General features: G+C 43.3%; 1 protein-coding gene across 1 annotated transcript in view; it reads left to right on the forward strand.

Moving 5' to 3' along the window:
• CDH11 (cadherin 11) overlaps positions 1-25,597 on the forward strand; it is a 158,663-nt gene that overhangs the window by 80,316 nt on the left and 52,750 nt on the right. The gene's annotated exons all lie outside the window — the stretch shown is intronic.

Below are 25,597 nucleotides of genomic sequence, written 5' to 3' on the forward strand. Positions count from 1 at the left end.
GTTTCTTGTCTTTATCGGATCGGGGGAGGCCTCTTGCATACTTCGGCTCATGGGCTCTTCTTCTGTCTTCAGAGTTCATCACCTCATCCTCTGCTCCTCTAACCCATTCTCTTTCTGTCTCTGTCCTTCCTCCTCTCTTTTATAAGGACTCTTTTGATTACATTGAGTCCACGTGAATAATCCAGGATGCTATGCCCATCTCAAGACCTTTACTTTAACCACTTCTGCAGAGTCCTCTTTTCTATACAACTCAATGCATTCATAGGTTCTGAGAATTAGCACGTGGACATTTTTGTGAAACCGGAGCATTGTTTGTACTCAGAGGGCAACTGCAAGGATCGAATGAGATAATGCGTGTAAAACACTGAGCACGATTCCCAGCTCATAGGAGTAACTCACTAAGTGTGTCTTCTCCTGCTCAGAATCACTGATAATGACATTTGCTTGCATACCTCCCAGAGACAGCTAGGGACGGCCACAGTTGTAACTGCCCTGCTCTGCATGCTGGCAGGGACAGTGGCCTTGTTTGGCAGTGACTGGAGGCTTCCACTCATCTCAGCCTTGGAAGGAAGCCAGTCTGCAGAGACAGTTCTATCTGAACAATGCTCCCTCCAACTGTGTTAGCCTGGCCAAATTTCACCTCTTTATAAGTGTCCCCTTTCTTATTTGCACACTGAGGTTAGGAGGAGGGGCTTGGCTCAGGAGCTCTGGGGTTCAGCAGCTCTTCTGCTGAAAATCTATAGACTATAAGAAATGGTCACACGTGAACCCGCAAAGGTGCAGGTTGATGTTAAGGGATGTTCCCTGGCTTCTCAGAGAAAACGGCACATGGCAAAACAACAGCAATAAAAACAGCTCTCGTCTTCTCCTGCCTTTCATGGGCCTTCAAGAGGGTTGCTGACTGGGTGCTTCTGGCTCAGGTTGGGCCACATGATGGGGTAGACAGGAGCCTGGCACTGGGCGCTTTCTGTAATGACTGGATCCCAGACAAGTGAGGATCTGAGCTCAGGCTTCCACGCTTAAGGTGAGGGTGGTGGTGGTGAATTCTTCTATTTAGAAGATACATCAGTCATGGATACAGTGTTGAGGAGGAAGAAAGCAGAAAGAGGAGGATGCCTAGTAGGTGTCAGACATGTAAGGGTGCTCTCTTTATATCACTGAATGCCCATCACTTGGCCCGGGTAGGGGGAGCGTTTTATCTTCCTTTTTCAAATGAGAAAACAGAGCCTTAGAAAAGACTGACTAATTTGCCTGAGGCCTCACAGCTGGCAAGTGACTGGAGAAGAAGGAAACTGAATGAATACTTCAAATTCCAGAAACGGGGCTTTTTAGCTGTAGCAGGGAGCCTGCTTCAGCCCGGGTGGTCCACTTTCCCGGATGCGCATCGCACTCTGTGAGGCGACTCGGTCAGCCCTGGTGGTCTCCACTCTCCCTCCCTAATGGTCAGAAAGCCAAGGCGGCGGTATATTTCACTCCATCATTTCCTTTTACCCAAACTCCCTGAGAAAAACATCTCCATCGGCCCTGTTGTCTCCTTTTCAGCCTTCTGTCTTCCTACCTCAGATCCCTTTTTTCCGAGTTATTTTAGGTGAAGTTGAGTGATGGGAGTTTGCAAACAAGTTGAGACCCCACATCTGAGGGACCCACGTAGCCTTCAGAGCTCACTTCCCCGTGCACATTGGAAGCTGTCTTGGGAGAGTACTGGGAGTTTGTCAGAGTCATCCAGAGATAAGAGGGGTGCAGGCAGTGAGGGGGTCCTGCCACTTGGTGGGGATTGTGGTGAGCTGTGACTTGTGCCTTTGATGAGGTGGGTCTGTGTGTCTTCTGTGACTCAGAAGCTGTCTCCATAAGGACATTTGGATGCATGCATTCAGGTGTTGGGCTTCCCTGATAGCACAGTTGGTAAAGAATCTGCCAGCAATGCAGGAGACCCCAGTTTGATTCCTGGGTCAGAAAGATCCCCTGGAGGAAGAAAAGGCTACCCATTACAGTATTCTTGGGCTTCCCTTGTGGCTCAGCTGGTAAAGAATCCACCTGCAGTGCGGAAGACCTGGGTTTGATCCCTGGGTTGGGAAGATCCCCTAGAGACGGGAAAGGTTACCCACTCCAGTATTCTGGCCTGGAGAATTACATGGACTATATAGTCCATGGGGTCACACAGAGTTGGACATGACTGAGTGACTTCCACTTTTATTCAGGTGTTTACACAGAATTAAACTCCTTAGTTGAAAACCACAGTCTGTACAGAGGAGGAACACAGCAGGCACCTTCCAAGTGGGTGAAGTATCAGACCCAGTGCCTGTAAGAGTCCTGAGCAGAATGAAGCCAACACTTGAATCAAACACAGATCTAGCCTTGAATCCGACCTGGTGCAAAGTGCAGTGAAAGTCAGAAGGCTCTGGGGGTGGGAAAAAAGAAAACAGATCCTATGTTTTGTTATTTTTTCTCTTTACAAGAAAGGCTATACTAATTGAGCAATCCTTAAAGTTGAATTGTTAAAAGCCAGGCCTCTAAGGTCAGATGGTCAGGGTGGTATTAGTTATGTGACCTTCGGTGAGTCATTTTACCTTTCAGAGTTTCCATGTTTTCACCTATAAAATGGGGTTGTTTTGCTAACTTGTGTCTGACTCTTTGTGATCCCATGGACTGCAGCATGCCAGGCTTCCCTGTCCTTCATTAGCTCTCAAAGTTTGCTCAAACTCCTGTCCGTTGAGTCAGTGATGCCATCCAACAATCTCATCCTCTGCCGCCCCCTTCTCCTCCTGTCCTCCATCTTTCCCAGCATCAGAGTCTTTTCCAATGAATTGGCTCTTCACATCAGGTAGGCAAAGTATTGGAGCTTCAGCATCAGTCTTTCCAATGAATATTCAGGGTTGATTTCCTTTAGGATTGACTGATTTGATCTTCTGGGAGTCCAAGGACTCTCAAGGGTCTTCTCCAGGTTCCTCTGTCCATGGAATACTCCAGGCAAGAATACTGGAATGTGTAGCCATTCCCTTCCCCAAGGGGTATTCCCAACCCAGGGATCAAACCCGGGTCTACTGCATTGCAGGCAGATTCTTTACTGTCTGAGCCCCCAGGGAAGCCCTATAAAATGGGGAGAACAGTAGTATAAACCCTCAGAGTTGTGTGCAGATTATCAAAATGAAGCATGCATGCAGAGTGCAGGGCTCGATATTCAGCATGGAGTAAGCACCCTGGGATTGTGAGCCCCCTCATCACCGGCTGCTGTTAATCAGCTCTGTCTTGGATGAGAAGAAGGCCAATTGGGAGCTGATTTTGAAAACTCTGTTCGCCCTCAGGGAAATTCTTTCGTTTCTTGGAGCAGGATTTTCAGCCTAAGCCCTACTCACAGATAGCAGCCTTCACCTTCACTGGTGTCTGTGCACATTAAAGAGTCTGACTTATCCTTTCACTCTCCATCAATTAAACGAGGGTGATAATAATAACCCTTACTTTTGTTGGATGATGAGTAACACAAGCTAATGTGTGTGAAAGCCCTTTGTAAGTTACAAAGTGCTCTAAATATGAATTATTATTGTGATTGCTCTACTCCAGGCATCTTATAAACAATGCAGAAAATTAAGGAGGAGAACCAGTGCTATTCAGAAAGCATTTATGCCTCTTTAAGTGTGTGGCTATAAACTATGAGCAGATGGATTTGACACTGCAGTCTTCAGTACTGCTGAACTGTCAGTAACTGCTAAGTGCCAGCAGCATTCTAGCAGGGGCAACACTTCAGATGCCAGCAAGCAGTGGAGCACGATGGTCAGCGGGGGCAGCTCTGGGATTCCACTGGGTTTGAACACCAGCCACTGCTGTGCTTTGTGACTTTGCCCAGAATCACCAAAGGACTCCTGAACCTCACTTTCCTCATTTGTAAAATATGGATAGTATTCTTACCTCATGAGTGGCTGTGAAGAGTAAATAAGATAATGATCTGAAAGCTCTGGACATTACCTAGTGCGGTAATGTGGAGGACTTAGACAGTCCCTCAGGACTTCCCTGGTAGCTTAGCAGCTTGCAGCACAAGCTGGGTGGCTTAAACAACAGAAATTTATTGCCTCACAGTTTGGGAGCCCCAAAGTCCAAAATCAATGTGCTGGCAGAGTGTGCTTCTTCTTGAGGCCTGGCAGGGAGACTCTGTGCCCCCCTTTCTCCTAGCTTCTGGTGGCCTTGGGCAGTTTTTGGCTTATTGATGGTGTTTCCCGAATCCTAATGTCCTCTTCTAATAAGGAAGATGATCCTTATGAGAGACTATCTTGATGACTTTATCATCATCTTAACTTGATCATCTGCAAAGACCCTGTTTGCAAATACGATCACCTTTCCTTCACAGTTCCTGGGAGTCAGGAGTCAAGCCTTTGTTAGAGAAACACAGTTTGGGCTATAATACCTCCAAGCTTATTTCTAGGGTTACCACTTAAGACACAAATGTGTCCACTCCGAGTCTTTTTCTCACAAACTCAGTCAACAAGTATTCATTGACTGCTGCCCATGTGCCCAATATCAAGCTACCGACTGGAGATAGGATGATGAACAAAACACATATGACCCCCATTGTCATGGAGCATTGATGATGCACTCTTAGAGAATTTCAGTCCTAGACACTCACAGTCCTACAGCTAAGCCCTTTTATCAGTAATTCCAAATGGCTCATCTTAGCAGATAAGTGAATGTTAGTGGCAAAGAATCTGCCTGCAATGCAGGAGATGCAGGTTCGATCATTGGGTTGGGAAGATCCCCTGGAAAAGGAAATGACAACCCACTCCAGTATTCTTGCCTGGGAAATCCCATGGACAAACGAAACTGGTGGGCTGCAGTCCAGGGGGTCTCAAAGAGTTGGACACGACTTACTAACTAGACAACAAGACACCTCCCTCCCTGCAGCCCCCTTGCCCTGGGGATAAGCTTCATTATTCTGAGAAAATCTAGAGAGAGTAACCAGAGAAAAATATTAATATTTGATTAACTTCATTTGCACATGCACATCTCCAATTCATCCATTGCTTTGCAGCGTGGCATGTGATTTCTTAAAAGTCTCTGTGTGTGTGTTTTCCCCTAGTTCACTGGTGGGGTGTCATCACAGGCCTCCCAGACCAAGCACTGAAAATAGGATGATTTTAGCCATAGCGTACCACTTGTTAGACGGAATAACGATTTGCCTGTGCTCTGTTTAATTAAGCCTCACTTAATGGGCAAATGTTTTCTTTAACGGATTTGCTGTCACCTCATCAGTTATTTAAGGCAGTTCATTTCACAGCAGGGGGGGGAAAAAAAAAGAGAGATAGGAAAAAAAAATTTCTCATTTGCTCCTAGTCGTTTGGTCTGAGGAAAAGCTTGGCTGTCTAGAAGATGCCTAATTGCCGTTGTGATCGTCTGCTTAGTCTCTATTTAGTCTAAGGCTTCTTATTGAAACGCTAATCAGGGTTAGGTCTCACCTCTTGATGAATGATTTTGTAAAAACTTGATATTCCTCCGCTTAGCTAGGAACGTCTGCATGCAAGTATAATGCCACTCCGACTGAATGGAAAGATAACTAAGGCCCTTAATTTTGCAAAGAGGGTTCTGATTTGATACCTACAGAGCAGATCAGGGAAAATCAGAATGAAATGAATCTCCTTCTTTGCACGGGCACCACCTCTGTTATATCATGAGCCACTTTTCTTTGGCTGATTTTGTTGGGGATTGGTAGAATGCTGAACACATGTATTTGAGCTTATTTCCTGTAGTTGGGGTGAAATGGAAGTTATGCCATTTTATCTGGCGACAGAACTTGGGAAACTGAAGTTCTGTGATTCTTTGTTTCATCTGTCAAGTAGGAATAGTTATCCCTACATCACAAGACTGTAAGGAATTCAAGCATCATTCATGCTTCTAGCTTGAAGTCTAATATCTTCGTAGGCAAGGGATACAATATTATGTGCCTTTCCCTTTGTTCTCCTTCCCTTCCCCCACCCACCAATCCTTGAAGGGTGGAGCAGAGTTGGTTGCTTTTTTGGTTTTCTTTTCTCCCCATGGCCATAACACACTCACCTTAAATCTGAGTGTTAGGCACTCTGCTGCTTCTGAGTTCTCAGGTCTTAATGCATCCAGATGGAAAATGAATAATTGAAGCAGACACCCATTTATGTTGACAGAGAAGAACCACAGCGTTGGACATTTGGCTATTTTTGCATAGTCAACTGACTCACTGCTGACTTTCCCTCTTTGCACTGCTGCAGTATAGATATGAAGCCAAGCATCTCCTTCACCTGCACTGGCCAAAGAGTAAATGCTATTAGTATTATAGTAATTAGCGATTATTTTTGCTTGTGGTCTGCCTTGTGCCCACCTCTGCTGCCTCACCCGCTTCCTCCTCTTGAGCAGACCCTGTGCTTTCATTGTTCCTGCTGCTGCTGCTGCTAAGTCACTTCAGTTGTGTCCGACTCTGTGCGACCCCATAGACGGCAGCCCACCAGGCTCCCCTGTCCCTGGGATTCTCCAGGCAAGAACACTGGAGTGGGTTGCCATTTCCTTCTCCTTCGTTGTTCCTACTGTTACCCAAAGACAGCATCTAATTTCATGCCATAGATTTTTATTCCTACTGGTCCAACCCTGAACATCTGATTCATTCATATATTTCAAGACTTAATTCTGCTTTATCAATTAAGTCTTCCCTGCCCAACCTCATCCTCATGCCCTCATTTACGTGAGTCTCCTATGAACTCTTTCTGCTCTCTCATATCCCCAGCAAAGCTCCTTCCACATCCTATTTCCCAATTTTCTAGGCTGCTGCCCAGTCTGCCACCACCACGAGACACTCGGTGACTGGAGGACCATGACAACATCCTCTTGTTATTCCCTCTGCTTGACTCAACACTGGTTTCCCAGTTCATGCTGAGGGCATTTCTGGCTAATTCATTTTTATTAAATGTGTGTGTGTGTGTGTGTGTGTGTGTGTGTGTGTGTGTGTGAAAGAATAGGGATCCATGAATGCTGCCTTCTGAAAATGACCTTGGAAGTTGCCTGCTAATCTGGCATGGTATATGTTCCTACTATAAATGATCTTGACTCTCAGACCTAGGTATTGGGTTGTTTCCTCAGAGCTAGTGTCAAGTCAGAGGATGAAAGAGAACATTATTCCTAATTCCTCAATCAATTAGCGCTATAGATAATCCTTTCATCCTTAGGCTTTCTACATTGTAGGTCACCTGTCAATATCTGATGGCCTATTCTACCTTCTCTGGGGAAATCTAAATTCCTGCTTTGGATTTCTCTGACCTCAGTTACGCTGTTGTTAAAAGTTCCCAAACTGTCAACATTTCCCCAAATGCAATCTTTTCTGCCCAGTCTGTGATGTTGCTTCTGTGGGCAGGAGTGTAATGAGTTCACAGAAAAGGTATTTGAAGATAAGATGATTTGGGGATTTAGGATAAAAATAATTTGAAGCTTGAAGATTGGCTTACCTAGTCTGGTTCTTTATTTATACAAATGTTTCGGCTTTTTTAGACAAAATACTGGGCTTCCAGTTAAACTTGAATTTCAGATAAACAAAGACATGTTTTAGTATAACTATATCCCCCAACATTGTGTAAGACATGCTTGTACTAAAAATAGTTGTTCCTTTGAAACTCAAATTTATTTAGACGTCCTGTATTTTCATTTGCTAAGTCTAGCTCCTCTGTGTGTGTATGTTTTAAGTTGCTTCAGTTGTGTCTGACCCATGGACAGTAGCCCACCAGGCTTTTCTGTCCACAGGATTCTCCAGGCAAGAATACTGGAGAGGGTTGCCTTTCCCTCCTCCAGGGGACCTTTCCGACCCAGGGATCCAACCTGAATCCCTTCTATCTCCTGCATTGGCAAGTGATTTTTTTTTTTTTTTTTTTAAACCAGTAGCACCACTTGGGAAGCCCGGAGCTCCTCTACTTTTCATTAAATTTAATCACCTGCCCATTATGATTTGATAGGCCTCACATCAGCATGACAAAGTTGGAAACAGGCAGATTTTCTGAGTCCTAAACCAGTATTCATTCCTAAATCATGTGATTGCAACTGGAAATTTTTCTACTCTGACACACATTGCTTTTTGCAAATTTGTGATGATTATTCCTAGAAATCTGCCCATTTTAGTAAAGAGTTGTTTCAACACACAATCCAACTCAGTAGAAGTGAGCCATATTAAAACAGTTTCCTCGAGGGTAATTGCAACATGGTTTCGTCATTTCAGCCCACAAGCCTGACTGCACATGCCAGGTGTGTGCGCATTGAGGCTAGGTTCTCTCTTTTAAAAAATGCTGTTTTCTGTTATGTGAGATGTTGAGAAAGGAACTGTACTGAGGATAACCAGAGTCATACAATAGCATATTGGCAAACAATTTCCTCTGAAGCCATCCATTTAGCCAGTATACATGATGTCTCGTTGTCTCCAAAATAAACTCCAGTTCTCCATGCTTACTAAGGAACTGATTTAAAATTCTTTAACCAGTCATAAGTGAAATAACTGTCACTCTTCTGCTGTAATCTGAGTTTCTCCTCTTTGTCATGCTTTTTTGTTCCAAGATGACTTCACTGGGAAAAAAAAAATCACGTCTTTGTATTAAGGTCTTCCTTACTCTTTGCAGGGGGAAAAATGTATCTGCTCAAAGTGCAAACTCAGCGCCAAGTCTGTGACTTGTAACGATTTGAAGGAGATGGCTTCTTTTAAGTATGTTCAACAAAATGTCTGCCTGCTTTTTCTTATGACCCCGGAAAAATTTTTTTCTGGCTTTTGGTTTAGATATCACTGATATTTCACTGTGGGTTTTCTCATAGTGAAACCTCCATCCCCTCCTCACCCTCAAGAAACCTATACTCCTCTGCTCATTTTATGGTTAAGAGTCACTTTTCAATCTGGAAACAATCTGAAAAGCAGATTCCCTCTTTCTGTGGAAACATAGTTGCCAGGCTGTATCCTGTGTAACACTTAAACTTTTCCTCTTCAGTGGGAAGGTATTACCCAAGCACTGAAGATTGACCATCTGTTGAAGAGGATGTGCAAGCTGGTGAAATCTGACAGAAGACAAAGATTTAAATTTTGTAGCAGCTGAAGGTTCAGTTCACTCCCTGTAGGGTGAAACAGCAGCAAGGTGCAAAAACTCTGTCACCGGGCCTGGTGGGAAGGCCTCAGTGGCAGGGTGGGGAAGGGTGGGAAGGGGAGACACAGGTGTGTGTGTGTGTGTGTGTGTGTGTGTGTGTGTGTGTGTGTTTGGTTGGAGCCATTAGCTAGAACAACTTTAATGGAATAGGAAGTAATAAGACCCCAGGACCCCAGAGTCCTTGCCATGGGTTGGTCTAAAGGGTATAAATCCGGGAAAGAAGCATAGTCCTTGGCAGAGATACACAGCAGATACAGGCAGGAGGCAGCATCATTTGTTGTCTCCTCTGCGCAAATAGAAGGGAGACCCCAAGAAGTAAAATGTCAGAGGCAGGGGGCAGACCCCAGAGAGAAAAACCTAGCATCGCCTAGGTAGAACCTCAAAGCTCTAGGCAGTCCAGCTGGGCACATCAGCAGAGCAACAGTCATGGTGAGGACTAGGCAGTGGGTTTCCCATCAGCTCCTGTTGTGGAGAGCATGTCTTTGGAGGAGGAATAAGAAACAGGCTACAGTACCGTCCTTCCATTTTCTGCCTTTCAAAATTCTACCAATTTGTTTCCAGATCTAGGTCCTATCTCCTCTCTTGGTAAAGCGGCTGTGCCATCCTGAGTGTATTTTGACCTCTCTGAATGTTTATCTCTATTGTTCATTTAAATGAGCTGACTTGATCCGCGGTTGTTGGTGTTTTCTGAATAGGTGTATTTGTCAAATCAACTAGCTTTCAAATTCTGAATCTTCATTCCCCACCTTTCCCCCCCACAAACATACACCCAACTTATAAGTTCTGGGTGAGCATTATTAGGTTGCTGGGATTTAGATCTTAAAATATCTATACATAGAAGAGATGGAGGATGGGAACTTAAATGTTGGGGATGCAGAGGGCCCCAGTCTGGGATACCCAATGTCATGGTTGGATTCACATTCATAGGAGCACACTGAATGAGGAGATGAAGCCATGTTTCTATGACCCTCTGGGCAGCCATCCTTGAGAGGCAAGAGTGGGCATCTCTGTTATGGATATCTTTCAGGGAAGGCTTAACTAAGTCCTTGATGGTAAAGTTCATGACTTATACAATAACTGGTTTGTTGTTCTGTCTTCATCTACTCCTTGTGAGATTGGGGCAGCTCTGGTCCAAAGGCACATCCCCTTACTGGGTGACACTGAAGCACCCTTTTTATATTTTCACGGATTGCAAGTTTCCCTTCCAATAACATCTTTTTGGAAAGAGGTACTTGCTTAAAGGATGTAAGATTCTTGAGAGCAAGGGCAGTGCCCATCCCCTGCTGCACATGCTTCCCCTGGGGAGCCATCATGCATGTCTGGGGAAATATCACCGTGGTGCTCTATACACTGATGAAAGTCTTTACACTTTTATTTGTTTATGTAATTTTATTTTTTAAAAAACTTATTGTCATTCCCCTACCCACCATGTTTCCATTTGCTGTTAAAAACTGGACTGAATCTCCTTTGCGGTGTGGGTACTGTGATGGTCTTCCTGTCTGAGAGGAAGGCATACGTCTGGGTCTCACCTTGAATGTCCTTGGGTGAACCATTGATGTGTGGGACTTGCCTCCATCAAAGCATAATCCCTCCTTCTAAGAGCGACATACCTAATCTTTTCAACGATGTTAGCATGTGAGATCTCACGGAGCTGTCTCACGTTGTTGGGCTCGTTCCTTTTGTTGGAAGGTATTTATTGTCTGGCTGTCTTCCTACAGTTAGTTCCCTGTGCCGCTTGTGTCTTATTACTCATTAGCACCTTCTTTGAGGCTGAGGCAGTGAAGGGTGTAGAGCAAAATTTTGTTCTAAAGTGGAAAATGTTGTGTGTGTGAGAGAGAGGGGAGTTTGGAAATCATGATTCATTCCTTCGAGGACTGTTCTGAAGAGCGGGGCAGGCTGGAGAACATCTAGGGAAGGGCTGGGGCAGTTGCTCTAAGGAAATGTTAACAGACTGATACTGTTCAAAGTGAAGAATTAATTGCAAAACTCTTAGAGGGAATGCACACTCTAAAAAGATAGTAACCTGAGTTCCTTGAGAGCAAAGAATATGTTTCACCTAAGTTTGTAGCATTTAACAACTGTGGAAATCCTACAAAAATTTATCAAATGGTTGCCATGTGGAATGAGATCTCACTGAACTCTGAATATCCCTGGAAGGAAAAATTAAGACCTTCAGAAAAGAATTGTAGAGAAGTTCATCATCAAAGGCAGAAAGACAAGAGCTTCCAAATGGGCCATATATGGCTTCAAATTCCACTGCAGGTTTCAGAATGCTCTGAAAATGAAGTGCCCCTAGCCCTTGCTTCCATATCTAGGCAAAGGAGGCAGTAATACAAAACTCTCAAAGGTGCTGGGGAGAGAGAGGCTGTAAAGAATCTACGTATAGCACCTAGCAAAGCACCTATCCCATAGTAGGTTCTCAGAAACACAGCAGCTAGTTTGTAGATGATAACTTTGTAACAGTAATGCCATGCGCCTCTTTTCCAGGGATGGGGCTCTTTCAAACGGAGGTTAAATGGTGAATAAAGGATCTGCTAAGGTGGCCTCCCAGAACTCATCCAGTTAAGGGAGCCAGCCCTCTCCTGTGATGAGCATTTGGCATCTTTGTCCACATTCCCCATGATTACTCTATACTCATCCATATCAAGGATAACTGAAAGACCCTTAGATTCTGCAGAGGGACTTCTGGTCTGTATCCCTATTGAGTCTGGGGGCCCTAATACACTGTCACACCTTTCCTTGTGGGAATCAGCCATCCCACTTTCCCCAACACACACACCATCCCCTAGACAAGGAGGACAGTGTTCTCACAAGTCACCACTATAGAATCCCATTGGGTCCGGGGGCAAACAGAAAGGATGCCCGTGTCCATTGCAGCATCTGAAAGATTTTATATCCCTATCAGAGAAAAGGAGTGAAGTCACAAAAACAAGTCATTTACATTCATCTACAATCCACGCCACTGAAGGCTAAAAGCCAAAACTTTAAAAAATTACTCAAATAAATAGATGTTGCCACTGCTGTCAGCGTTTCACCAGGCTTGTCTTCACCCATGTAGCCCACATTATGCTTTGACAAAGAGCTTCCCAAACCATTATCTTATTCGACCCTCAGATTAACTTGGGAGCCAGGGAGGTCATGCATCCTTCGCCCTCCTTTTCATAACAGAAAACAGATTCATAGAGGTGAAGTGAGTTGTCGGTTGTCAGTGGTCCCACAGTTTCCTAAGCTTGGACCTCCTTCCTGAACCGGGAGATTATGGGCACTGAAGCAGGAATTTACTAACCATCCCTGGACTGAGACAGCAAGTTCTGTGAAGTATGAAGATCTCAGAAGTGGTTTCTTTTTTTTTTTTCCTTTGTTTTTTTGTAATGCAGTTGAACTGCTTTTCAAGGAAACATTTTGGCCAGGTTAGCTGGATGTTCTGTTTCCTGTGGAGTATGGGGCCAGTTCACGTGGCTCAGCAGTATAAAATCTACCTGCAGCGCAGGAGTCTCAGGAGTTGCAGGTTTGATCCCAGGGTTGGGAAGTTCCCCTGGAGGAGGGCATGGCAACCCATTCCAGTATTCTTGCCTGGTCAATCCCATGGACAGAGGAGCCTGGTGCCTATAGTCCATGGGGTCGAAGAGTCGGTCCTGGGTAAAGCATGCACACTCACAAGGGGCCAGTTGGCTCAGTGGCCCCACCCGTTGTAACCCTGTCCCTTGGTTTTTCTCAGGCATTCTGCTAATGTCACGTAGAGATTCACCAGCTTACTCAGCCCTTTGTTTCACAGAGAGGAAAACTGAGGTCTAGATGATAGGAATTAGGCAGTGAGTTCATGGCAGGTCTTTAAATGCAGTGTTCTTTGTCCACCTTCATCCTGCTTCATTTCTGCTTCAGATGAGGATGTTTTAGTGTCCAAGACCAGCACTGATGAATAACAGAACTTTTTTTTTTTTTTTTTTGATGACTGAAATCACCATTGAACACTTGAAATGGGACTAGGGCATGGAGGAAGTAAATTTTAACATTTATATAATTTGTGTGCTAAGGTGCTTCAGTCCTGTCTGACTTTGTGACCCCATGGACTATAGCCCACCAGATTCCTCTGTCCAGGAGATTCTCCAGGTGAGAATACTGAAGTGGGTTGCATGCCCTCCTCCAGGGGATCTTCCCGACCCAGGGATTGAGCCTGTGTCTCCTAGGAGTCCTGCATTGCAGGCAGATCTTTTACTGCTGAGCCCCTGGGGACGCCCTTCACTTAATTTACATGAAGTTAAATTTAAAAAGCTATATGTGTCTAGATTGCTACCATATTGGATAGTATTACTCTTGACGAGTGGTTCTCATCTTGAATGTACACTGGAACCACCCAGGGAACTTCAAAAAATATTGATTGCTAGTTTCTTTGCTTTTAATTAGTTTAGAGTAAGGCCTTGGCAATGGGATTTTTAAGACACCCCCCTCCCCAATCCCAAGCTTCCCTGGTGGCTCAGATGGTAACAAATCCACCTGCAATGCAGGAGACCTGGGTTCAATCCCTGGGTTGGGAAGATCCCCTGGAGAAGGGAAAGGCTACCCACTCCAGTATTCTGGCCTGGAGAATTCCATGGACTATACAGTCAGAGGGGTCACAAAGAGTCAGACATGACTGAGTGACTTTCACTTTCACTTTTCCCCCATTCTTGGTTAATTCTAATATGCAGTCAAGTTCTAGAGACACTAGTCTATATTTTAAGTTCCATGAGGGACAGAAGGCCTCCTGGGCCCTCATGTCAGCATATACATCACTGTAGTCAGGGGCAAGGTATTCAGTGAGAAGTTAACTGTTGTGTCCCCAACTCGTAGGGAACTTAATCCTAGGGAAAAAAGAAAAGAAGTGAAGTCGCTCAGTCGTGACCGACTCTTTGCGACCCCATGGACTGTAGCCCTCCAGGCTTCTCTGTTCGTGGGATTTTCCAGGCAAGAATACTGGAGTGGGTTGCCATTTCCTTCTCCAGGAGATCCTCCCCACCCAGGGATTGAACCTGGGTCTTTCGAATTGTAGGTAGACGCTTTACCGTCTTGAGCCACCGGGGAAGTACTTAGGTAAAAGGAAGACATAATTAAATTGTTTTAAAGGACATTGTGATCCAAAGGAATGGGAAAGGGTTTCTTCTACCTGGTAGAGGGAGAAAATGAAGTAGGTCTCTTTGCAAAAATGACTCTGCTAATGAATTATAAGTAAGGTATATATTTTTTCCAGAAATGCATTTGTAGCAGTAGATGTTTCTGCCAGGCAAGTGAACTCACGTCTGTAATTCACAATAGGATTAACCTGGGATTATAGAAAATCTAATTAAGTGAACCACATTATCTGAGACCCACAAAAGACACTTAACGTTGCCTTTGAAAGTCCTGCCTGTCTGAGCGTTGGGTATATGCTTCAGAAAATGCTCCGCGCACGTCTGTACAACGCACTTGACTAGTTTGCTGTATCCCATTACTTTTCTTTTATGCTTAACTTTTTTTCAAAAAAATCCCCTTCCTTTTGATAAATGACATTAATGCACTTGAAAAGAAAGAAGTGGATTTCAGAGATTGGATTAGTTGGAACCACAATGCAATCATTATGAGGCTATTGTTGGTGTCTGCTTTCTGAGAACAAGGAGGGGGACCCTCTATGGGGTATATAAAGATACAAAAAAATAATAATAATAAAAAGCCATTTAAAAACATGGCAGAGTTTAGTCTACTCTTAGCATGATAGCATAGTTTGAGGAGGTCCATTGGAAAGAGACCTCCAGAACAGCCCACCCACGCTGCGATAAAAAAAAAAATTGTGCCTCTGATAATTGGAAGCAGCTTGAGTCTGTGCTTTCCTCACTCCGGTTTGGTGGCTGATTAAGCTGGACGGATGCACACGGACTGAGGTGGATTGGGGTCACAGGCTGGCCTTCTCAGAATTCTAAAGGCTCTTGGAGGTGCTGATTGGAGGCACTCTCTCTCCTCGCCTTAGTAATTATTTCAGAAAAACCACATCAGGCCCTTGTCAGTTATTAAGGCCACCTTGGGATAATTCCTCCTCTTATTGTTTGTGCTTAAGAAACAGACTTTGTGGACAGTGGCTCTCTGCAGGATGTCACAGTCAAGTGAGAATATGTAGATTGTTTTTTCTCTTCCAGTTCTCCACAGATCATCTTTAAAGAGCTCCCAGGTCCTTATTTCTGACTGTCTGTTCCCTTATGGAACCTGGACTGGCTGTTTCCATAGAAATCTTTTGAAAAGGAGGGTTGCTTTTAAGCCGGGTTTTGTGAGGAAAGGGCACGGTAGATGCTATAAAAATTTCCTTTCACTGTTGACACTTGTTCCTCCCCCTGCATTTTCCCTCTGTGCAGCAAGGGCTTTCAGGTTTTGTTCATGTTGTCTCCTATTTTGCAAGTTACTTCTCACTTCTGTATCTCAGTTTCCCATTTGTCTGTGGAATAAGGACTAATAGTGGAAAGTCTACCTAGGGTTTCCCCCAGTTCTGAGATTCTAGGATTGATTAAGGCAAGAAGGTGTCCAAACTTGAAGCAGAAATGCTGACGTTGACAGTACCTGCTTTCGGAAGTACTTGGAAACCGAACTTGGACTTAGCTCGCCGCTTGAGCATCAATCCACTGGCTTTACAAGCTTAATATGTTTAAAACCAAACTCATGCTTGTTATCCCCAAACCAGTCTGTTCTTCTGTTGAGGCCAGGAACAGTACCGCTGTCTTCTCTCTCTCTGCTCAGACTGCAATCTCATCCTTTATCCTCAACCTGTCCAGGTCCCAGAGCCCTTCACACCTGCGTGGTTTCTAGAAAGTCCCCTTTGCCTCCATGTGGGCCTTATTTTCTAGTTCAGAAGCATACTACCTCTCACCTGAACTACTGCAGTGACTCCAGGAGTCTCCCTGGACTCATGTAGCAGCGTCAGTGCACTCAGCAGTCCTGTTGTAAGTGTTATTGTGTTTATGTCCTTTTAATGGACAGCCTCCTGGAGCCCTTTGTAAGGCTTGTACTGTACGGCATGCTGCTGTATGTATATTACGCGTCACATTCATGCATCCAGGGCTTACAGTCCATATTTATGTATTATTGTTCAAGGGACAGAACTCCTAACGTATCCTCTTTATCACTTTCTGTGTGCCAGCCAGTGTCAAGTACTACACAGAGCTCTCTCTGGGAACCATCTCATTTCATTTTAGATCTCCCCTGTTAAGAACTGTCCTCGTGTTTTTCGCATTTTCAGTAAGGCAGCGTGGAAACTCACAGAGGCTGAGTCACACAGCTAGTGAGTAGAAACTCTTGAGCTGTAGTCCTCTAACCCCATCAGACTCCTGAGCCCATGCTCTCAACCATTTTGTTAGAAATGCCATTTCTCACGCTGGTTTATCCTGCATACCTCTGACAGCTCGGGCTCCAGCAATCTCCTGACCAGAGTTTTTAATGATGCCCACTGTCCCTCAGGTGAAGTCTGGATCCCTGATGCTGGGTTTCCAGGCCTGTCACATTATCAGGGCTCTGCATTGCCGGCACCATTCACATTCTATCTGATGTAAGTGGGGCCTCCTGGACTTGTGTGTGGAGCAGTCCTGCCAGCACAGTGGGATCCAGACCTTCTAAACCTTCTAAAGAGATCTTCACCTCTCTCCACCCCAGGAAAGTTGCTCTGTCGAAGCCCAGCACAGACTCACAGGCTCCTGTAGTTGTGGAAGACCCTTCATAGGCTGTTACCAGTTTATAGCAGGGGAAACTTAGTCCCAAATGAAAAGTGTCTTTTCTAAGGTTACACAACTGTTCAGTGGCAGAACCTTTCCTACAACAAAACTGTCTTGAATTTTATTCTAGAGCTCTCCCTATTGCTCAGAGGGTAAAGTGTCTGCCTGCAATGCGGGAGACCTGGCTTCAATCCCTGGGTCGGAAAGATCCCCGGAGAAAGAAATGGCAACCCACTCAGGTACTCTTGCCTGGAAAATCCCATGGACAGAGAAGCCTGGTAGGCTACAGTCCACGGGGTCGCAAAAGAGTCGGACACAACTGAATGACTTCACTTTCTCCCTATTGCTCAAAATGCCTTGGGAATTCAGAGAGAGAGAAAAAAAAAAGGCATTTTGTACATCTGAACAAATGATCTCCATAGCTATGTTACTTCACCTTCTACCAGAGGAAGAACCACCTAACTTTTCCTCTGGATTATTATAGTTAACTAGGTCTGCTGTTTGATGATAAAAAAAGCACCTAAGGTGGCTCATGTACAAGGGGCTTAATGTTACCTATGCATAGGGAGGCAGTGCAAAGAACCTCACAGAAATTCAGAAACGGACTATCATTAAGGCTGGGCCCCATGGAGACAGCAGCCGGAGGGCAGTCCTTGATTGCCAAAATCTTCAGAGACCAGGAAGGGCCATGCATTCTGCCATTTACATGGCTGAGGGACAGAGACCATGCTTGTTTCTGTTTGGTTTCTCATACCTTGTTCATACCTTGATTTTACCAAAACATTGGCCATCAGATATCACTTTGTTGCTATTCCATTGCCTATATGCCTCTTGACCTTTCTGTTTCAGCTCCCTTCATTGTTTAGACACTAGGTCGTGTCTGACTCTTTGCAACCCCATGGACTGTAGCTCACCAGGCTCCTCTGTCCATGGGATTTCAGCTCCCTTACTAACTGGCAAATGGTTCTGTTTCCTTTCATTCAAGTTCCCCAGTGAATCTAACTCACCCAGGTTATCATTTTGACCAGGTTACACAGTTTGAAACAATCTGTGGTTGGTTTATGGTCTGGTTGTGTCACTGGACTACATGTGGTTCAATCAGCCGTGGCTCAGGGTGAGAGCAGAAATTCCAGATGTGGGAGATTGTTAATATACATATTTGTTAACACTTGGAAGAGGCAGGAGTAGGCAAGTTCCAAAAGGCAGGAGGGATATGTTACAGATTCATCTGCAGAGAGTGGCCACTGATGCCTCTGTGTTCTGATACCCAGTCCTGTCTGCACGTGTCATGGCATACCATCATCTATCTGCTCAGACAACTGTCTCACCATCATTTGAGTCTACAGATCAGAGACGCATTGCAGCTATGTTTCCCCAGAGACCAACTCAGGTGTGACACTGAGAAAAGTTACTGCTGATTGAAGGAACCAGCAAATAAAGAAAACTTTATATATAGATTTTCACAGCTCTGAGACAAAGAGGGATTTACACATAGGCCTTTGATACCACCAATGACATTACATTATGTTGAGGATCTGTTTATCATTACCATTTTTGCCCTGATCTTCCCTCTGATACTTTCACTCATGCAAAAGAAAAATGGAAAATAAGATCGCTCTCTTTCCACACATTCATATGGGGTGTTTCATAGCCCAAGATGACACTGGTGACAATGTTATTTCCTGTATGGGTCGATGTATTTCATTCATCTTAATGATTAACATTTAAAAATATTACAGTGAGGAAAAGACGATCTTAAGGATTGAGTAGAGCAAAAATAATAAGTTCTTCACAGCACACATTGCATTTAGTCATCTTATCATTTGGAGATGATTTAATTACTTCAAAAGATAAATAAATAATCAGCGAGGGATTCTGTGTGTTTGAGGTCTGGGGACTTAAGCTGGATTTCTGTGATACTCTGTGGCCTAAGAATATAAAAGCTGATTGTACATACTTAAAATAAATGAAATTCACCTCTAACAAAAATTCTTTTCAATGTCAAATACTATATGGAGTTTAGATCATCCTTGGAAATGGATCCTGCCTCTCCATGTGTTGAAGATCTTAGTGTTTGGGAGCCAGGTAAAGCCAGAGCATGGGTTTTGCCATCATATAAATTTGAATTTGAAGTGCAGCCTTGCCAGTGTTTCAGGGTGTACTCTTGAGTAATTTATTTAATTGCCTAGAGCCTTGGTTTCCTTGTAGATAATATCATGGGTGATATTTACATATAGTTGTAGTGGAAATGCAATTAAATGCAGTACACCAAGCCCTGAGTATACTGCCCCGCAGTACAGAAAAAGCAAGTACCTCATCGAGGATAATTCCAGCTCTCATTACCTAATTTTATATCTCCCACAAGTGATGAGTGATTTGGACCCGGGCCTTCCCAACACCAGGCAGGGAGTGATCTTTTCACTTTCAAAGCTGACACTCCTGTGGTTCTCTATCTCTAGAAGCAGAGAATCACATTTACATTGGAGCGGTTTTAAACATTCCACTTGCCCTTACAGAACATCATGGTCATTGATAAGGGGCCCCATTTGCTTCCTATTTTAACATTTGAATTTGGTATTGGAGATAGAGTAACATACGCAATGCCTATTTTTGCATCTCTGCTGTGTATTTTGCACCTAAGCAGAAGTGATTACTACTACAAGCTTATGCTTTGCTCCAAGTGTAGAAATGGGGGAAGAAATGTGATTCAGTAGTTCCTGTACTACTTCCTGTCCCCATTCTCTGTGATTTCCACAGACATGGCATAATTCCTGTGATTTGATTTGAAACTAGAGACCAGCTCAGTGCTGAGTGATGAGATCTGAACCGAGAATAAAATATGCTTGAATTAATTTGCATAATGGAATCCGATTGGTTACAAAGCTGTGTTTGTTGCAGTGGGGACTAGAGCCCCTGAGCTCCTGACAGGAGGACAGAGCACTTGCAGAATAAGGTTTTGAGCTCTCGTGGGCTAAGTAATATTCTTAATGTAATGATAACCTGCCTTTAACTGTAAATTAACTCCCTGGAAATGAAAAGAACAGGTCAGCCGTCTGATCTTTACAGCTCCGTGGGGGAGGAGAACGCTAAAAAACCAAAGCCGCTTGCTTTGTGCTAAGCGCTTTCGTCTTTCTTTCTCTACCCGATAACAATTTCCAGCAGGAGTCCAAATATACTTAAACACCCGTCTATGTCATTTTCTTTTACGGAGACAAAAGCAAGCACAGCGAGAGAGTTTTATGCTCAAGGCGCAGTAGCTCATGACGGGCTATCTGCTCTCAAGATAGAGGGGCGAGCCTTCCACTTAAGAGCTGGTGGTTTTGCAAATCCATTTTCCTGTCGTGTTATTACTTCTGTGACTTTCAACAACATTTATTTTTCCTTCCAAGCAATATGCTTCTATCATAAAGTCCTCCTATATGTTTTAGTAGAACTTCAATGCTTAGACATTTCTGGCATACTGCTAGAAAGTGCTTTAATAGGACTGTTCAAGAACTGCCTTGTGGGGGGGTCTTTATTAAAACCACTTAGAACATTGATATATTTCCCTAGTTGTTGCCAATGTCAAGGTCTTCTTAGGAGGGCTGTCCCCTGTTTTTATGCATGATTCCTGCAAACTCTGTACCACTGCATATATCAACCAGATCTCTAGATTTTAGAAGCATTTCTAAATAATACTAATAATAATCTTTCTGAACACATCTTTTTAACCTATACATTTGAAAATTCTGAAACTGTGTTTAAAAATAAGAAGTCAAAGATTTACTTTTGTGTAGTGGTGCTGTTCAAGGATCTGGTTATACTATTCAAGGACTTGTTATAACCTGTATACTGGTTAACTGGTTATACTGTTAACTGGCCAACTGTTTATATAACCTGGTTATATTGGTATATACTGGTACCACAGAATCAGATAACAGATATAATTACCTCCTATTCATCTTCACTTTGATCACTGCTGTAAAATGTTTTATCTTCCTCTTTCTGGTTTGGTTTTAACATTTTAGTTACCATATTACCCCTTACCACCAAAACTTAAATTGTTTTCATCGTGAGACTGTTGTCTTATGATATGTGTATATATGTGGCTTCCTGTCTTTTCTTAGAGAGGCAATATCACGTGCATTGTGGGGGATAACAATGCAGGTCTTGGAACTAACCATCCAGTATTCATATCTCAGCTCCTCCATTTGCTGTCTCTGTAACTATGAGCAACTTACTTCATGTTGGTATGCCTCAGACTACCTATCTGTAAAATGGGGATTACAATAATACTGCAGTGTAGAGTTATTATGAACATTTATGACTCAACTCATTGAAAGCACTTGGAAGAATGATAGCCAAACAATGAAAGAGGTGAAAGTGAAAGTGTTAGTCACTCAGCCATGGCTAACTCTTTGTGACCCCATGGACTATAGCCCTCCAAGCTCCTCTGTCCATGGGATTCTCCAGGCAGGAATGCTGGAGTGGGTTGCCATTCCCTTCTCCAGGGGATCTTCCCAACCCAGGGATCGAATCCAGGTCTCCCACTTTGCAGGCAGATTCTTTACCATCTGTGCCACCAGGGAAGCCCAGGCAAACAATAAGACTGGGCAAATGTTAACTGTTATTACCATTTTCATCATAATCATATTATGAGCATAAACCTAGTTCTCCTATTGGTTCACTGCATCTGGGTTTCCATTTCTGTCACAGTGTCCGTATCATTCCCTTACGAACCTCAGAAGCCAACAAGTGGTGACAGCCGGTATTGCTCACTGGTTAAAGACAGACTCCAGAGCCAGCTGTCATGGGCTCAGACTCAGTGCTGTGATTTATCAGAAGCATAACTTTGCATAAACTGCTTAACCTACCCAGATCTTAGTTTCCATCCTTTAAAATAAGAATATTCACAGTCCCCCATTCATAAGTTTGTTATAGAAATTAATAGATGAGTTACTATTTATAAAGATTTTAGAGCAATGGCTAGAAAAAGATTTTGCTCAGTAAATTTTCATTCCAAAATTGAATTAAAAAACAATGTCTTAAAAATTCATCTTAACATACCTGAGATTTACCATTAAAATAACTTTATATAATACACACAGTCATATAAGCACTTATAAATAATGGTTTCAAGGAACTACTTTTATTTTATTTTATTTTTTTTTATGGACTCTGTGGGAGAGGGAGAGGGTGGGAAGATTTGGGAGAATGGCAATGAAACATGTAAAATATCATGTAGGAAATGAGTTGCCAGTCCAGGTTCGATGCATGATGCTGGATGCTTGGGGCTGGTGCACTGGGACGGCCCAGAGGGATGGTATGGGGAGGGAGGAGGGAGGAGGGTTCGGGATGGGGAACACATGTATACCTGTGGCGGATTCATTTTGATATTTGGCAAAACTAATACAATTATGTAAAGTTTAAAAATAAAATAAAATTGGAAGAATAAAAAAAAAAAAAAAGGAACTACTTTTAAAAGCAAGTTGATCTTGCTATTCTTTCCAACAGAAGAAAATAGATAATTTCACCTTTTTAACAAAGGGTGAAATGTATCACCTTTTTAACAAAGGGTGACATTTATCGTTTATTGGTCACATGAAAACTTAAATCTGTTAGTATCAATCTAGAAATTTTTTATAAAGAAAAAAAAAGTTGTCATCTAGTTTCAACACATTTAGTGTCAGAAATAATTGTGCTTTACAGCAAAATGGCAGCCAGAAGAAAGAGGTGCAGAAATATCAACTTTAATTAAACCCTTTCTTTTAAATACTCTTCCCAGTATATGCAAGAATAATTTATCACTGTGTGAATGAACACTTAATACTTGGTGTGGTGTGAAATGGGCAGAGATCTTGTTGCACCATATGCTTTTACTTTTCTATTTCTTCCTCTTGAGATTCTATGGAGGCATTATCAAGTTTGTACTTGAAGTATGGGGTTCAAATCATATATTTAGCTTTTACTGGTGTCCTGCTCAGGCACTGGCCACCCAGTTGTGAATAAGATAACATCCCAACCATTAAGAAGCAACCAGTCTAGTAAGGAGATGGTGCTATGAATCAGAAATGCCTCCAAAATCTTTCACCCAAATGAGAATGTGAACGTGGAAACCACCTGTAGAAAATGTCACCCAATGGCTTCCCTTTACAGAGAATGAGGCACAGCTGCCACTCTCGGAGCTGAGGCATGCCCCACCGCGAGCTAAGTGGAAGATGCTTAATCATATCTTTGGCTTTCTGACTTAAATGCAGGCATCTTCCTATGACTTCACATTACCTCACTATAGGATTTAACTCCTCCTGGTCCCTTCCATGCAGTCAGTTTGCTTTACAAGAAGCAGAATTTGATGTAGTATTGATATGCCCAAGTCGCGGGAGAAGCTGTTAAGTGACCACACTGCCTCCTGAATCTTTCTCTCGTTTCTACACAGCCTTTAACATATCCTGGAGTCTGTCTACAACAAATACTGAAGTCCTTATTCCTTGAAAAGGGACTTACATAATACATCACAAAATAGTATTCAGGGCAGTGATGGATACTTGGAATTACTGTACATGTGTGACCTCTCCAGATACCATTTTGCCATATTACATACAAAGCATCAGAAAGGCTTGGGTCAGTGAAATGAAAGAGCCTCAGAAGAAAAGGAGTTGTTCACCAGCAAAGTAGAATTCCACCAGTTCCCTTATTTCTGAGACTTCTAAGGACAGATGGCTCTGATATCTCCATGTAACTCTTATTCCTCAATTCCTCTCTTAGAGAAAGCACTTCACCGCTGTCTTCAGGGCATCTCCACCTGCAGATCAGAGCACTTCCTTCTGCTGAGTGAGGCCCACAGACTTGGACTGTGGAGCTCTGGAAAGAGAGGAGGAGACCCAGTGTGTGCCCAGTTCTCTCTCTGTCTTTAGCCCCACATGTGTGCACCAGTTCTCGTCATCCCCGTTGTTCAGATTAGACCTTGAAGCCTCAGAGTGCCTGGCCAATGTGTGCAAGGCCACCCAGACTAAAGTATACAATGATATTTCAGTTCAGGTCAACCCAACCTCCAAATCTAGATATATTCCACTCTGCCAAGATGCATACTGTCTCCTTTCTGTTCACCTCTCTCCCCATCCAACCACTTTGTCCAAATCAGATAGCAAAGAATTAGGTGATGGTTTTTATTCATACAACATTCAAGAATCTTACCAATTTCACTGGTACAGCTACTATGGAGAACAGTATGGAAGTTCCTTAAAAAAAACAAAAAATAAGACTACCTGCAATCCTATTCCTGGGCCTATATCTGGAGAAAACCATCACTGAAAAGATACCTGCACCCCAGTGTTCATTGTAGCACTATTTACAATACCCAAGACTTGGAAGCAACCTAAAGAAACATCCAGAGACAGAGAAATAAAGAAGATGTGGCATATAAATGGAATACTACTTGGCCATTAAAAAGAATAAAATAAAGCCCTTTGCCGCAACATGGTTGGGCCTAGAAATTATCATACCAAGTGAAGTAAAGCAGACAGAGAAAGACAAACCTCATGATACTGCTTATATGTGGAATCTAAAATAAATGATACAAATGAACTTACTTAATGTACAGAAATACACCCACAGGCACAGAAAACAAATTTATAGTTTCTTCCCCTTATAGGGGAAATGGAGTTCCCTTAAAGGAGAAATGGAGTGAGGGAGATAAATTAGGAGTTTGGGATTAACATAGGCACACTACTATATATAAAATAGATAAACTAACAAGGACCTACTGTATAGCACAGGGAACTATATTCAGTTTTATAATAGCTTATAAGGGAAAATAATATGAAAAAGAACATTAATATGTGCACACACAGCTACATATAACTGAATTGCTTTGCGATACACCTGAAATGGACACAATTGTAAATCAACTATACCTCTCAATTAAAAAAAAAAAAGAAGAAGCTCACCAATTTCATTTAGACCCATGGGAGTTGAAATATAGTTGCAGCCTCCATGCCCAGCAACTTTCTGAGAGCCCGTCAGGTTACAGGTAAGGGTGGTAGTGAGGACCATCTGGTTCTGGGAACTCAGGCTCCAACTTGTGTCTGAGAGGTGTTGCAAGAGGAGATGATGGTTGTTCAAAAGAAGGTGTGGGATTCTAAGACAGGAGAATGAGGACTGGAAGTTCCTTGGGGAAGAATAAGTTTCTGGCACCAGAAAGACAGTCCCATAAAGAAGCCAAGAAACCTGAGGCAGGAGTTAAAGATCAGAGAGAAGAACCTGAGTGCTGGAGCGAGGACTAGAGTGACTATAGGGGAGAAACCACAGAGGCATGGAAACGTGTTAGTGGCTCATCCTTACTGTCGATGAGCAGCGGAGTTAAGGCCGAGTGCCAGGAACATGACCTTTGGACCAGTTGGTGGGGAATGCTGTTTTATTTTGTTTTTCCGTGTTGAAGGGAGCCTACAGAGTATGCTTAGAAAGACTGTCAGGTTAAGGTAGGATTTTCATCTTCTTGGGTGGACATGTGACCAGACAAAAGCAAATCGTGCTTATTGAATTGACACTATATTGACCCAACAATGCAAATTTGACCCATTATTTCAATGACAAATGTTTTAGTGGCCATCACTGACCATCTCAGGGTCTACCTTGACCTCTCATATCCTAGGAGTCATTGCTGGCTTCCTCCTTCCGTAATACAATCCAGTAAGCTGAACAGTCTTGGGAGGTACTGTGCTTGTGAACAGCTCTGTGCTTTGGGGCACGCTGTTCCTTCTACCTGGACATCCGATCCATCCCACTCTTATCACAGTA

This window comes from Bos mutus, chromosome 18 (assembly GCF_027580195.1).
Source record: "Bos mutus isolate GX-2022 chromosome 18, NWIPB_WYAK_1.1, whole genome shotgun sequence".
Classification (NCBI taxonomy): domain Eukaryota; kingdom Metazoa; phylum Chordata; class Mammalia; order Artiodactyla; family Bovidae; genus Bos; species Bos mutus.